At 32.3% G+C, this 16,024-nt stretch overlaps 1 pseudogene; it reads right to left on the bottom strand.

Moving 5' to 3' along the window:
- Positions 1 to 413: 413 nt before the first annotated feature.
- LOC109159385 lies at positions 414 to 13,928 on the bottom strand (annotated as a pseudogene).
- Between the last annotated feature and the right edge of the window lie 2,096 nt (positions 13,929 to 16,024).

The following is a 16,024-nucleotide window of genomic DNA, read 5'->3' as shown; positions in this document are numbered from 1 at the left end:
AATTTTTGACATATTTATTTCAACATAAAACATATTCTATGAAAGCAAAAAACTTATTATAATTATTATATTATAGTGTAAATATGTATTTTTTTTAGTTGGAATTTAGAAATGGGGGTTTATATTGATTGGGTGATATATAATTAAGTTTATATTTATTACTATATACATGAACTAGTTTATTTAAATTGAAAGTTTTGAATATTAATTAATTTGAAACCATTAAAAGTTTTAGTTGAGTCTGCGAATAATATATAGTATTATTATTGAGTATGGTATACATTTTTGTACGTAGTAAGGCCAAATGAGGCTAACACAGACGCCAACATACAGCTTCAAGTAGACAAATTATACTAATTACTTCAATTCAATCATCAGAAAATTAAATTTAAAGCATGTATATTTTGAACAGCTTAGAGGCAGCTCGCCCGGGTAACTAAACCGAAAGACGTCCCTCTGGTGTTAGAGCAGGAGGCTTGAGCCGGGTGATCTTTGTATGTCAAGTTTACATCGTCTAACGTTATGCCACGGCATGGTTTTGTCTTGCTGCACTCGAATGTCATCGCCACTTTCGTGGCTGATGTACCATGTATGTCTTTATACTTTATGTTGCTTATCTTCACACCTGAGCCCTGTCATGATTAATCATATATAAAACATGTTTAATTAGCATCATATGGGATGGAATTCAGAATCATATATATATATATATATATATATATATATATATATATATATATATATATATATATATATATATATAATCAGCAACGTTGTTAACTATATATGGAAAAAAATTAAAGAGATTTCATTTTCTGTTTTTGATGTTTTTATGGTAATTTTGAGGGTACTGGTGGAACAAGCTAAGGAATATGCATGATTGATCGTATTACCTGATGAGGACACTTTTGATTGTTAGGACAGTAATTCTGGTCGATAATGATGGGGTTTTTAACATTAGACATGACTGCATGTTGAAAAACAACATTTTTCACAAATCCATTGCTTGGCCTTGCCCACGTTTTGATACTCAATCCATTTTAAGTGTCGGTAAAAGTAGCGGTTTTAACCGTCACATTTTGTACTCCACCCTCCTGCTCTTTCCAACCTAAACTCCCAATGCTGCACACAAACATATATATATAAAACAAAGATTCTTTAATTAAGATTCTTATTCATTTGTAAAGTAAATTAAAGGACGCAATGGAATCAAATTGTTTGTTTAAGAATGTTTTTATTAATTAGACCGACCTGATTCCGTGGCCGGGGCCACACATGATGTTTTCAATCCACAAGTTTGGAATTCCCCGGGCCGATGGAGATACAGTCGTCACCGGTGCCGATGTGGGAATTCAAGATTGTTACACCTGTTGATGACTGCACGTGGATTCCGTCGGTGTTGGGGCTGTTTCCGGGAGCCGATACCTTCACTCCTTGTAACTTGGCGTTATGGCAGCTTTCAATGCGAATGTGAAACTTTTGACTGTTTTGTGAACTTAGTCCGTCGATAACAATGTTGTTTGAGTTGTAAAACGCCAATGTCTATACGTAAAATACATATATATTTACGAAAAGTTAGAAAAAAAAAATAAAACCAAACCTAAAATAGTACTCCGTATAAATCATTATATATATATATGCAGGTTGATCGAAGAATATTATATTGCGTACATACCCCAGCTCCATTAGGGCAATTCTTGCCGGAGTTTTTGCAAGACCAAAGAGCAGCGCCCTTGGCGTCTAGGGTTCCGCCGACAATGGAAACTCCGGTCACCCTTACAAATTTGATCCAATTATCAGCCTTTCCAATTACATTGTAGTCAGATGGGGCCACAATTGTTCCATCTATTTGAAACCTTATGGACTTGCTCTTGCATGTTTGGCCTCCAAATGTGGTCGCACTGCCAAGCAGGAACCTTCCCGGTGGGATGTAAACGGTGGCCGGGGAAGTGGAGGCACAAGCCGCCTCCCATGCCGCCAGAAAGGCCTTGTTGGAGTCACTCTTACCATCGGCTTTTGCTCCATAGCTTTGAACATTGTAATTAGCATTAGCTGCTAGTGTACATGTTATGTACAAAAAGGTGAAGACAAGTGAGAAACAATATTTGCACACAGCCATGTTTGTATGTATATGATAATGGATTGTATGTATTGTAGAGAGATAGAGAGAGAGCAGTGGTGAGATGTTGAAGAAGAGAAGGGGGTATTTATATATAGGCAACGGGGTTAATGGTTGGTCTAATAATATAAGAAATAGAACTATATATGCATGGTTGGTCTAATAATATAAGAAATAGAACTAGGCATCCATGCAAAGATATAAGTATTATTAGAACTTGGGAGAAGTATTATTAGAACTCGTTTGGGAAGAAGTATTATTAGAACTCTGTATTCTAGATATACTAGAATTTATTTTCTCTCTCCCAATATTATTAGGATTACCATTTATGATTTATTCATGTATAGTGTATAATTTCAGGGTGCTCAATAACAATTTACTCTTCCAGAATTATTATTCTCCTCAGATTTATTGTTATCATCAGCATATGTGTATCGTTTATCATTTGTCAATGTTTAACTAACAATTGATCATTATCCGTCATTCCATGCTGCACCTTCATTTCTTTATGTAGTTAATAGTTATGTATGAATCACCTTAGGGTATAATATCATATATATATCCTTTGCAGCTTTGCTTATTATATTATTTAATTCTCCTCAGATTTATTGTTATCATCAGCATATGTGTATCGTTTATCATTTGTCAATGTTTAACTAACAATTGATCATTATCCGTCATTCCATGCTGCACCTTCATTTCTTTATGTAGTTAATAGTTATGTATGAATCACCTTAGGGTATAATATCATATATATATCCTTTGCAGCTTTGCTTATTATATTATTATATAAGTTATAACTTAACGGGACAAGATTAACCGCTTAACACGGACTACATCAAAATTATAACATCAAAGACACAAGTACAATATTACTTCTTTATACTTGCATTGTATATTATATTCAATCCTCCGCCTAACAATTTCATCATAGCATTGGCGCGGCTACCATAACCCGCTCTAATTTGTTGAACTCAGAATTAGAACATTGATACAACCGGCCACTGTATCCCTGACCTGTCATTAAAAAAATTAGTAAAAAAAAAAAAAAGAAGAAGAAATTAATAACAATAAGAATAATAAGAGATTCAGGCTTTGAAGTATATATTTTGCTTGTTTTTTCCTTTCAGAATTTATGCTTTCAAGGTTAGTAAAATATAATTTTTTTAATCTTTCAACATGAAATTTATCCATATAAAAAATTCATTCAAAAATAAATTTATTAGTTTGTTAAAAAAAAAAAAAAAACTGGCCTAGTGTTAGACTGTTAGTTGTTTCGCCATGTCCCTCGACCCTCGCCATGTCTGGGGAGCTCTTCAGGTTCAACTTCACCATCAAAATTTCTCCTTTTTAGCTCCCTTTTTCAGCTTCGATTTTCGATTCCCAAACGCCAATAATCTAATTAAAAAAAAAAACACTTACCTTGTTAGTTCGGTGGCGGCAGTGGCAGGAGCTGGCGGTGGCGGCCGCAGAAGCTGGCGGCGGTTGCGGTCGCGGAAGCTGAGCAACACAGTGGCGGTGGTGGCAGGGGTCGGGACTGGCGGAGGCATCGTCGTTGGTGGCTGAGAGTGGCGATGGAGTTGGTGGTGACGACGGAGATGAGAGGTGCGTGAAAATTAGGGTTTTTGCGATTCAGATTTTAGATCTGGTGCAGACTAAGTTCTACTTCGTATTAAAAAAAAGTTATATTAATTTTAAATTAATATAACTATCCGCTGTTCTTTCTACGAGGAAGGGTAGCAGAAAGTTATACGGAGTATTAATTTTTAATTATAGAATCAAAAAGTTCGGTTAATTTAGTTAACAGAAACTTTCGAACCAAATTAACCGTTAACCGAACTTTGGAAAAACCTTTAATCATTAAGCGAACCGAAAAAGTTTGGTTAAAAAACGGTTAACCGAACTTTGTCGATTCGGTCGGTTAACTGAAAATTATCCGAAGTTTGCACACCCCTAATTGCGCTGTTCATACGAACAACAATTTGATTTCTTCAATTGCTGAATACTATAGCCTTTGAATTACAGCAAAATCACATTGAGGGGGAAATACAAATTAACCAAGCTAAGAGCTAAAAATAATAGCACATGAATTAAGTAAGGTACTAGTTTAGGTCAAAAGTTTGATTCACTTATCTATTTTAGTCCCTTCTATATTTGCGTAGTTTTTGTTATTAGCAAAGTAATACATACTATAAAGTCAAGTAAAGAAAGGTTTGAGTCATTTAAGAGTTTAGATGCTTAAAATTATATATGCATATGGAACAATGTTTTAAGAGAGGTGGAGAGTCGTCTCAAATGGTCAGAGACTATCTGAGGTTCACCTTGATTAGTTGTATCTTGCAGATTATAAATCCCAATGCAACACACTAGAAAAAAAAAAAAAAAAGTAACACTATACACATTACACGAGTAAAAATCTAACTTTATATATTGTCTTATATATCGTGTTGTAATTGATGACTAATTATCATTAAGGTGCCTTGATAGTACGAGCTATTAGATCTGCAATCCGATGTATTACATAGAGTATGTAAAAAGTAGTGTATGTGCAGTGATAGAATGTAAAGTGATATGTTTAATATTAATAGAGTTAATACCCAAAATCGTCCTCGACTATAATGGTTTTTCTCAATTTCGTCCTAAACGACTTTGGTGACCTAATATCGTCCCAGACTTTTGTGTTTCGCTCAATTTAGTCCTCCATTTGTTATTCCGTCAAATTGGTGTTAAAGAAAGGGACAATTCAGTAATGTCAATATTGATCTCTCTTTACTTTCAACTTGTGAAGTGCGAAATTCCTCTTTCTTGTACGAATTACACCCAGAATTACTCCCGGACCTGCAAATCAAATTTTATATTCGCAATTTTAGGAGTAATTCTGGGAGTAATTCGTAAAAAAAAAAAGGATTTCGCAGTTCACATGTCTATGAGTAAAGAGATGTCAATACTAAAATTACTGAATTGTCTATTTATTTAACACCAAATGGACAGAATAACAAATGAGGGACTAAATTGAGAAAAACACAAAAGTCTAGGACTAAATTGAGCGAAACACAAAAGTCTGGGACGATATTAGGTCACCAAAGTCGTTTAGGACGATATTGAGAAAAACCACTATAGTTGAGGACGATTTTGGGTATTAACTCAATATTAATATCAATAAGTTCAAATATGAATTTTTTGATTTCTTAATTACAAAATGGGCTCGAAAGGCTATGTTAGGTCAAAAAGAGTACAATAAGCGAAGATTCAAATCAGTAGTTTAGGATTTGAGTCAAGAATTTAAATTCAACCAAACCAAAAAATAAAAAATAAAAATTAAAGAATCAGTGAAGCCATATTGGAATGGAAATCCGTGCGACATACGTGCGTGCTGCGTGCCACCTTCAAACTCCTCCCAGCAGCGGAATAAAAAGAAGGATGTGAGAATAGACAGTAAAGATGAGTGCAAGAACGAAAGCAAAGTTTTGGGATTTCATAGTTACGTTACTGGGATTTTATGGATTAACAAGTTGACTGGCTGGCTTAATTTGTATGTATTCTTGCTCATAATTAGCTAGTATTTATTCGTTACTTTACAACTCTCAAGGTAGAATGAGCACAATTTAATGCTCATAGACTTTGGTAAGTTACAGCATGATAAATTTCACACCAAATTCTACAGCAATGTTATCTTATATTATGTGCTGTATACAGGTATATATAATGATTTTTGAGTCATTTTTGTTTTATCTCATGGGTATTTTAAAACTATTTTTGATCAAATTGCTTTCAAAGTTATTGCTATACTTGAATATTACGAGAAACTGTTTAACTAAATATAGTTCGCTCCCTTATTTTTATTTTAATTTTATGTTTACAAAAAGATCTTAGAAACTATTTTTATTAGATTTTGATGATATTATACCTGCTAGGAGCAAAGTTTAGGTTCCAAAATCTTTTACAATTTTAAACTTAAGATTTTATTTACGGTATCATCTGCAAAGTCTTATTTAGACGCGAACTATACCACCTAAAAAGTAAAATAACTATAAAGTAATTCAATCCCTAAAGTAGACTAATCGGACAGTTCATTATAAGACCAGGTAGTTCAAATGGTCAAAGATCTAAGAGGTCAAGAAGTGAGATGGTCAATAGTCAAAGTGTACAAAAACATAAGAGTTTAAGACCAAAGAGTTGAAGACCCAGAAATGCTTAGATCGAATAATGGAAGGACATAATAGTCTAAGAATTAGATGGTTCAAAGGTTTCGTAGAGTAAAGGCGGCTCAACTAAGGTAATATCAACCTAGTAATTGATATAAGAGCAACTACAATAGTGATTTTTACTCAGTTTTTTAGGAAATCATACCTTATGTGGAGGAGAGAGAGGGAGGAGAGAGAAGGTTTGTGGACTGCCTCCAAGAGATTGATTTTTTGTGAGGCCCGTATGAGAGAGAAAGTAAAGAAGAGAGACACAATTCCGTGCGTGAACTGCATAGACCACGCCCAGTCGGGCGCGTTAACTGCCCTATTTTTTGGTGTGCTCCTTGTTCTTAGAACAACTTGTTCCTAGGATGATTCATCAGCTGAGACATAGACAACATTCTCCTTGAATTATGAGAATATGGATTGCCTTGGCTGTCTGATCATAGACTTAACGTCTTTTCACGAATGATTGCTTTCGTCCTGTAAAGGAGCATCTCTTCATTTAGGGGTGTGCAAACTTCGGATAATTTTCGGTTAACCGACCGAACCGACAAAGTTCGGTTAACCGTTTTCGAACCGAACTTTTTCGGTTCGGTTAATGGTTAAAGGAATTTTAAAATTTCGGTTAACGGTTAATTCGGTTCGAAAGGTCGGTTAACCGAATTAACCGAACGGTTAACCGAAGTTTTTAATATATATATAAAAATAATAATATAAATATAAATACTAATTTGAAATTATGGATGTTTGGAGTTTATAATTCATGTTATTTATATTTTGTTATGAATGTATTATGATATGTATTTTATTTTAATGCGATTTATTATTTTAAGTGTTATTTTTAGAATTTTAAATTTTAGCTTTAAAAAGTTCGGTTAATCGGTTAACCGACCGATTAACCGAAAAAAATTTCGGTTCGGTGAATTCGGTAGAGCAAACTTCGGTTCGGTTAACGGTTAAAGGAAAAAAAACTTCGGTTAATTCGGTTCGGTTAAAACGGTTAACCGATTGAACACCCCTATCTTCATTTGTTGAAAAGCCGAGAGTTGGGTTCTCTTGCTGATGTAGCTTCTGCTTCAATAATTCGATCTTCTTTCGTTTAAGAAGTCCTAACTAACAGATCATAACTCGGTTTCGTGTGTTTGACTATCTTAACACGAATTACATGGAGAGTTATGGTACCTTCCGTCTAGAACGAAGGTAACAAAAGAATTGACAAAAAGTTAGGGGTCTACAAACTAAGTTACATTGATATCATCAAAATCTTAATACATATGTTCCTAACAATTTCCCCCTTTTTGATAATGTCAAAACCTATACTCTGCTTATAAGGCTGACAAATATCCCATAAAGGATTGTTCATTTCAAAACAGCCATTTAGAAGAGCTTACATTCAGTTTCTAAGAGATTATTAAAAATACAAGTAATTGAAACATGTAACTTAGATAGAGACATGATAGATTTGACAAAGAGTGACTTTCATATAAGGATTGAAACACTTACAAAAAAAATTAAAGGCATAGATGAAGAACATTTACATATCTAAAAGTTTCACCTTTTGTAACTGAGCCTCCTTTCGTTCTTTGTCATCTCTTTCCTACTATTGCTTGAGCATCCTATCCATGTCAATGTCTCGGTTGATGTGTTCTCTGAATTTTCGGATAGGGTTTTCTTTCACGAGATCTTCATATTTTCCTTTGATGTTGCAACTCACATATAATTGTTGTATGCTTCAAGGATGTTTTCTCCTTCAACAATGCCAAGATTCCACCAGGCAGTGAGCTCAAACGAGTGCATTCCTTCAGTGTAATTCTTTCCTGATTCTGTGTGGATTTTGAAGGCGGCATTGTATTTGACTCCTGGTTCAGCATCTTTCTTCACTTTCCTCACATCCTTTATTTTCTCTTCTATCCTTTCGCGTTCAATCAGTTCTTGCTTTCTAACACGTCTCGCCTCTTCTTGTTTGTTCCACAACACTCCAGATTTGCTTTCTTGATAAAGTCTTATTTAGGCGTGAACTATACCATCCAAAAAGTAAAATAACTATAAAGTAATTCAATCCCTAAAGTAGACTAACCGGACAGTTCATCATAAGTCCAGGTAGTTCAAATGGTCATAGATATAAGAGGTCAAGAAGTCAGATGGTCAATAGTCAAAGTGTACAAAAACATAAGAGTTTAAGACCAAAGAGTTGAAGACCCAGAAATGCTTAGATCGAATAATGGAAGGACATAATAGTCTAAGAATTAGATGGTTCAAAGATTTCGTAGAGAAAGGCGGCTCAACTAAGGTAATATCAGCTAGTAATTGATATAAGAGCAACTACAATAGTGATTTTTACTCAGTTTTTTAGGAAATCATACCTTATGTGGAGGAGAGAGAGGGAGGAGAGAGAAGGTTTGTGGATTGCCTGCAAGAGATTGATTTTTTTGTGAGGCCCGTATGAGAGAGAAAGTAAAGAAGAGAGACGGAATTCCGTGCGTGAACTGAATAGACCACGCCCAGCCGGGCGCGTTAACTGCCCTGTTTTTTCTTCTTCTTTTGTTTTTTTTTTTTGTTTTTTTTTTTTTTTTTGCATCAGACATAATGCTCTTTAGTTTTTTTTTTTTTTTTTTTTTTTTCCTTCTTCTCTTTCTCCTAGTAGGCATCTAAAATACCACCCAAAAAAATCATTGCTATTGAGGTTGCGTTAAGTCGAATGATAATTGGGTTGACTTTAGGTCAAATACCGGATTAACAGGGCCGTTCCAATAAAAATGGGGGCCTTGTGTAATATATTAATTTATGACTCATTTTTCAAGTAATTTCTATATATAAATAATAGTTGTTCAAAAAATTATATCAAAATATAAATATTATATAAAAAATACATCTAAAATTTCATTTAAAAAGTGTTCAAAAAATTATATCAAAATATAAATATTATATAAAAAATACATCTAAAATTTCATTTAAAAAGTGACGTGCATCATGCACATTTAGACGCAAAATCATTTACCAAACTTTTGATATCTACTTCTTCCAAAAGCTTATTTTCAATGGAGATTAAAGCTAATCCATTGAGTCTCTCTTGCAACATACTTGATCGTAAATAAGATTTCAACAATTTCAACTTTAAAAAACTCATTTTTGTAGAGACAACTGTAATTGGAATAGTCAATAATATTCGATATACAATAGTAGCATTTGGAAAACAACCTATCTGTTTCAATGAATACAATATACAGTATTCAGTGCCCCTATCTTTTTTTTTTTTTTTCAATAAAATCTCTTTAAGCAATTTTACATCAATATACAATTCATTTCCATCAATATCATCACACGTACTGTTCATCTCTTTTAAGAGCTGCTTCTAAACAAATGTAACAAGACTTCAAATCCATATCAGCACCAATGGTAATTTGTCAGAACTAAACAAAAAAAACCAAAAGTTCCTTCATATATTTCATATTGCTCAAATCTCTGGGTCAATGAAATAATAGTTTGATCTACAATATATAAAAAATAATGAACCCTATCACAAATTGGCCCAATCTCCACACACTTAGCCTGAAATCATGTATATTGTATATACAGCAATTTATATCGTGCACCAGGGCGCACAATGCAAAACGACGTCGTTTCAAAAAATTTTTTTTTTTGAAATTTCGCTACCCTGTGTTGGCGGTTAATTTTCTTTAAAAAAAATCTCATGTTAAAAAAATGTACATAATTTTATACTAGAATACACATAATTGTATACATGAATGTACATAATTGTATAACAAAATACACATACTTTTTTTTTTAAAGATAATACACATAATCTAACATAATACATAATACTCATAAACTTTTAACATAATACACATAAATTTTCTGTTTCGGATGTATATAATTGTATAAAAAAAATGTACATAATTGTATAAACAAATACACATAATCACGTCAACTCCCTACATAACTTACCAAAATGACGTCGTTTTGGGAGGCATGGGGCGCACAATGCTATATGCACCGTGGTGCAGGGTATAACGATTGTGTATATACATATAATTTTTTTTAAACATAGAAGTTCAAAAAATTGGGGGCCCGTGTGGTCGCCCTTGTTAAACACTTAAACATGCTCAGTCCTGCGGATTAGTAAGATTGTATCGGATGTGAATTGTATTCAATATAAAAGGACTTCACGGAGTTCAAAGTTACAAGAAGTGACTTAATCTCCATCAGGACAGGCCAAACTACAATCCACGCACAATCACGTTGTTAGTAAAATGATTAAGCATATATATTTCAACCGCACAGGAGAACGTTGCAAATTTCCACTAATTTGATAGTCTTTGTCAAGAACATCCAATTCAACGTAACTTAGCTTATTACTTTTTCGAGTAGATAAGCCTCAAGAAATTAAAAATATATAGAACTAAACATGCACGTACTGTTTTTAATGAGATGTAAATTTTCACTAATTTGTCTTTCTGTGTCAAAAACTAACGTAGAGTCCAACTACAAGAAACAATTCTCAGCAACCATTTGAGTAAGAGTGAGTTAGTTTCTCTATTTTTGAATAATTTTTTGAGGGAAAGAGAAAGAGGCAAAGAGAGCTATGATAATAGAACATTCGTGCAGTGCACATTATTTCGCAACAGCACTAGTGATCTCTTCATCTCTGGCAGGATAGACGAAGAGTTCTTCTTCTGTCTCCGGTTGGATATGTAGATTTGATCTCTTCATTTCTAGAGTCGTAGATGGAGAGAGATGTCCTGAGTCGAATATTTTTATTTTATTTTTGTTTTTGACCAGAGATGAAGGCATGTTTGGTAAAATGATTATTAGCTGATTGTGTTAATTAGAGGGTATAAATAGTTGATAACATTAGTTGATTGTAGAAAAATATTTGGTAAATTAGTTGTTAGTTGATAGCTGTTTGGTATAATTTCTTTTCTCAAAAAGCTAATTGAAAAAATTGTTTGGAGTTGTTTTTTGAATTTTAGCCTTTTGGAATTGCAAAAAACTAATTAACCAAACATTTATATTGATATTTTAATTAAATCAAACAATTAATAGGATCAAATAAGCCAAAATTGACCAAAAAGGGCCGAAGAGTCTTTTTTAATTTTGTACTGATTGAAGAGTAGTTTTACGGGTGAGTATTGTCGTTCTCTTGAGGATTGCACAAGGTACTAAATCCTCTCATAAAAATCTAACGATGGTTTAAAGTATAATGAATTACAATAATAGGAAAGGATGAGGGGAAACCAAACTGGGAATAAGAGAAAGAGCCTTTAATTCATCTGAGAAAGGTCCTAATTCGATCGACGATCTCCACATAGTATTGTTGTTAAATTGCTTAAGAAATAGTCATGGCATATTGGAAAGGAAATTCGTGCGACATACGTGCACACAAGTGACAAGAAAATATATGGAATAAGGGTCAAATAGGCCATCGAACTGCACACAATACAACAATTAGGCCACTGAACCTAAAAAACCAACAATTAGGTCCCTAAACTAATCAATTTCAAACAATTCTTTCCATTGGAAGGTTTCCAACAGGTCATCTCCCAAATTAATAATTTTTTTAAAAAAATTAAAAATTAATTATTTTTAAATTTAAAAAAAAAAAAAAAAAAACTGGAATCCTGCCGGAGACGGTCGTCTCCGGCAGGAACTAGTTTTTTTTTTTTTTTTTTTTTTTTTTTTTTTTTTTTTTTTTTTTTTAATAATTAATTTTTAAAATTTAAAATTTAAAAAATAATTAATTTGAAAGGATGACCTGTTGACCTGTTGGAAACCTTCAAATTGGAAGAATTGTTTGAATTTGATTAGTTCAGGGACCTAATTGTTGGTTTTTAAAGTTCAGTGGCCTAATTGTTTTATTGTGTGCAGTTCGATGGCCTATTTGACCCTTATTCCAAAATATATTTATGTTCTAGAATTCAAACTTTTTTAAAAAGAAATTATATTTATACTAGTCAAACCTATATTTATTTTTTTCGTTAGGCGAACTGACCGTAACAAAATCATGGAACGCTGATCGATTCATCAATTCGATATCGGGTTGGGTCCGCTAGGAACTTCATGCTTATTGCGGCCTTCAAAATCATGGAACGCTTTTTCTTCAATTCCCTAGGATTTGATCAAAGATGAGTGCAAGAACGAAAGCAATGGTTTGGGATTTCATGGGTGCCATGTAATTTGCCAAGAGTTACGAGATGAGGAATATTAAGACGTAATAATACTGCATGTACCCTCATGTCAGACGGGTAGTTTAACGTTTATATAGAGTGAAGTGACACATTTTATTTGGTTTTGTGCATTTAATGTTACTTTAAATGGCATTGTTAATGGTATTTTAATGGGGAATTCTATTTGCACCACCCTAATTGCTATTTACACCACCTATTTAATAAGTGTGATAACTTTATAGGTGGTGTAAATAGAAAATTGCTATTTGCACCACCTTCATTAATTTTAGTCAAACATTATTTGTTTAACAAATATTTATTATAAATGACACTTTTTCCCCTTAGGTATATGCTTTTAACACTTTTTCCCTCTTAGTTATTCATGTATCCACATTTGCCTTCTAGTTATATTAAAAGTGACATGTTTTCTTCCTTTTATGTTTGATAGACATTTTTACCCTTAAAACTAAATATTTCATTTATTTTCTTCTCCGACAAATTATTGTTTATTTTTTCCATTTATGTTTGATAGACATTTTTACCCTTAAAACTAAATTATTTATTTCATTTATTTTATTTTTTCGGTTCTGAATCGTAAGCAAAGTCAAAGGGAGTTTGTTTTAATTTGCAATCACACGTGTTATATGTTACTCTTCCAAACTTCATTCCCGTTAAAAAGGGGAAAAAAGTATTGATTTCTTAGGCTTTCGCTGTCATATTGAAGTTGACAATCCATTACGTTCCAATGACATTTTGGAGTGTGATTTTATATCTAAGATTATATTTGATTTCTCTCTTTTTGAGGAATGCACACATTCATTAGAGGACATATATACTAGTAATCTAAAATTACTTTGATTTGACAGTAATTGGTTTTTATATGATTATTATATATAACTAGTATTTTCACCCGTGCGATGCACGGAATAGATTTGTTGTAATATATTAAAAATATTTGGATCGATATATAATTATTTAAATTAGAACATCAAATATTATATAGTCCAATTGAAGATACGGTTGGGATCATTTATGTGTTTTGATGTTATCATTGCTGGAATTTAAGTAAATAATTGCTCAAATTAATAGCTAATGTGTAGATGTACGCATGCGGTGCTGTAACTTTGGAAATTTTATTTATCATTGTTTAGTATTTTTTTTATAAATTAGGCAAATGTGCTCGTTCTCTAGCAACTCAGTTATATGAATTAATTTATATCTTAATTCATTTGTATGGAAGATATATATATATATATATATATTGACAGGATAATGATGCTGGCACCCGACCCGGATCATAAGCAGCATCTGACCCGACACCACATGGAATGGTGCTAGCACGTGACCCGGATCATAAGCAGCATCTGACCCGACACCACATGAAAACCCAATGGGCAAAACTCCAACGGGCAGAATTCCAGCGGCTGTCACCTTTACTGCCACTGAAGCCACCATTGATGTCACCATTGATGAGAGAGAATTAAAGGCTTAGCTCCTCATTTATGCTTCATGTTGTTACCGTTAGCAGCTTTTGTATAAGTTGGGGCTCCCCTCAGCTTGGAGGAGGACGTTCAATACTCTGGACAAAGACACTGTATTTTCTATACTGAGACAAAAGCAATACAACTATTATTACTCTCTCTCATAGCGTTATTATAATATTATTATTACCGGTAACATTATTACCGTCATATATATACACACACACACACACATATATTTGTTTATATATATATAGCAATTTTGTCATTTAAAAAAACATAATTTCAACGATTTTATTTACACATTATTGAAACCTCTTTGTGGACGACATTGGTAGTAGCAACACAATCTTGTCCATCATCGTCTAGAGCTAACACCTTCAATCGATTAGGATGGGTGACTCGTGTGAAAATATATAATTGTAGAATATTAGTTAATTAGCGATCCTTTTTATATTTTAAGTGAATTAGTACTATCAGATTAATTTTCAGCCAATTATTCTTTTTTATTTTTAGTCAATTAGAATATCATATGCAGTGATATTTTTACCTAATTTTTGTTCCATTTTTAATTGATCGATGATGATTTCCAAAACAGAAAGAAGAGGGAAACAGTGCAAAAGGAAAAATTATGATTTCCAAACTCACCAATCCATTGTATTTATAGGTAGAAAATATGAGAATTATAAACTTGTATAGTTTTTCAAAAATGAAAGGTGTAATTATGTAATATTACCAATTAATAAATTTTAATTAATTTTCATTTTACATTTGCTTACCAAATAAGTTTTACTACAAAAGTTTGAGCGCGAAAATGAAATAGGAGGATTTTGTTTATATATATATATATATATATATATATATATATATATATATATATATGATTAAGCCAACTATCATGTAATATGATGACATTTCAATTACCATTTCAAATAAATGGTCATAGGTCCGAACCTTTGGAGTGAAGCTTAGATTCTTAGGGTTAAAAATGTTTAAGAAAATATAAATCAAATATAACTAATTGTGAAGGCACAATACAACTTTATTTTCTTATACTTACGATTCAGAACTGAAAAAATGAAATAAAATAAAATAAAATAATTATTAAATTTATATTATTTTAAAAATAAGAAATAGAATTTATAATAAATAAATAAATAAATAAATAAATTTTGAATTGCAATAAAATAAAAAATTGTTCGAACTGAACCATAATCATCCGTACATATAAACAATAATTTGTTGGAGAAGAAAAAATAAATGAAATATTTAGTTTTAAGGGTAAAAATGTTCACCTAACATAAAATGGAGAAAACATGCCACTTTTAATATAATTGAGGGAGCAAATGTGGAGAAACAAATAACTGAGAGAAAAAAGTGATATAATCATATAACTCAGAGGGAAAAAATGTACAATTTTCCCTTAACCAGAAACTTTTAATTCGATTGCTATAGTGTCCGGTTCAGTTAGAACCGAACCTTGGTCATCCCTACGTATACGCAATAATTTGTTAGAGAAGAAAAATAAATAAAATATTTACTTTAAGGGTAGAAATGTCAATTAAATATATCAGGGAGGAAAATCGTCCCTTTTAGAATAATTGAGGGGCTAATATGCTAACATGAATAATTCAAGGAAAAAAAGTGCTATAAGTATATAACTTAGGGAGAAAAAGTACCATTTTCTCTTAATTAAATTTTGAATTAAAAAATTATTAATTACACCTCATAAATGAGGTTTGACCAAGGTGGTGCAAATAGCAAAATGTATCCCCATTTGGCTATTTACACCACCTATTAATTATTAAAAGTTTTCACCTTTTTACAATTTCAAGATACTTTATACCAACTTTTAGTCAAAGGGTGGTGCAAATAGCAAACACCCATTTTAATTTATGGGTTAACGCATTGACTAGTTGAATTAGCGTGCATTTATTTTGATCTTTACAATCAGCATTCATATATATGGTCTTTACATGTAATATCATCAAAATTAAGTATAAGGTTCTTAAAGGCATCCACAATAGTGGAGTTAAGAGATTTTTTAGGAGCCTTAAGCTTATGGGGAAG

Source organism: Ipomoea nil, unplaced genomic scaffold (genome assembly GCF_001879475.1).
Source record: "Ipomoea nil cultivar Tokyo-kokei standard unplaced genomic scaffold, Asagao_1.1 scaffold2827, whole genome shotgun sequence".
Taxonomy (NCBI): Eukaryota; Viridiplantae; Streptophyta; class Magnoliopsida; order Solanales; family Convolvulaceae; genus Ipomoea; species Ipomoea nil.
The sequence above is the reverse complement of the archived record's forward strand: the minus strand, read 5'-3'. Positions and strand labels throughout refer to the sequence as shown.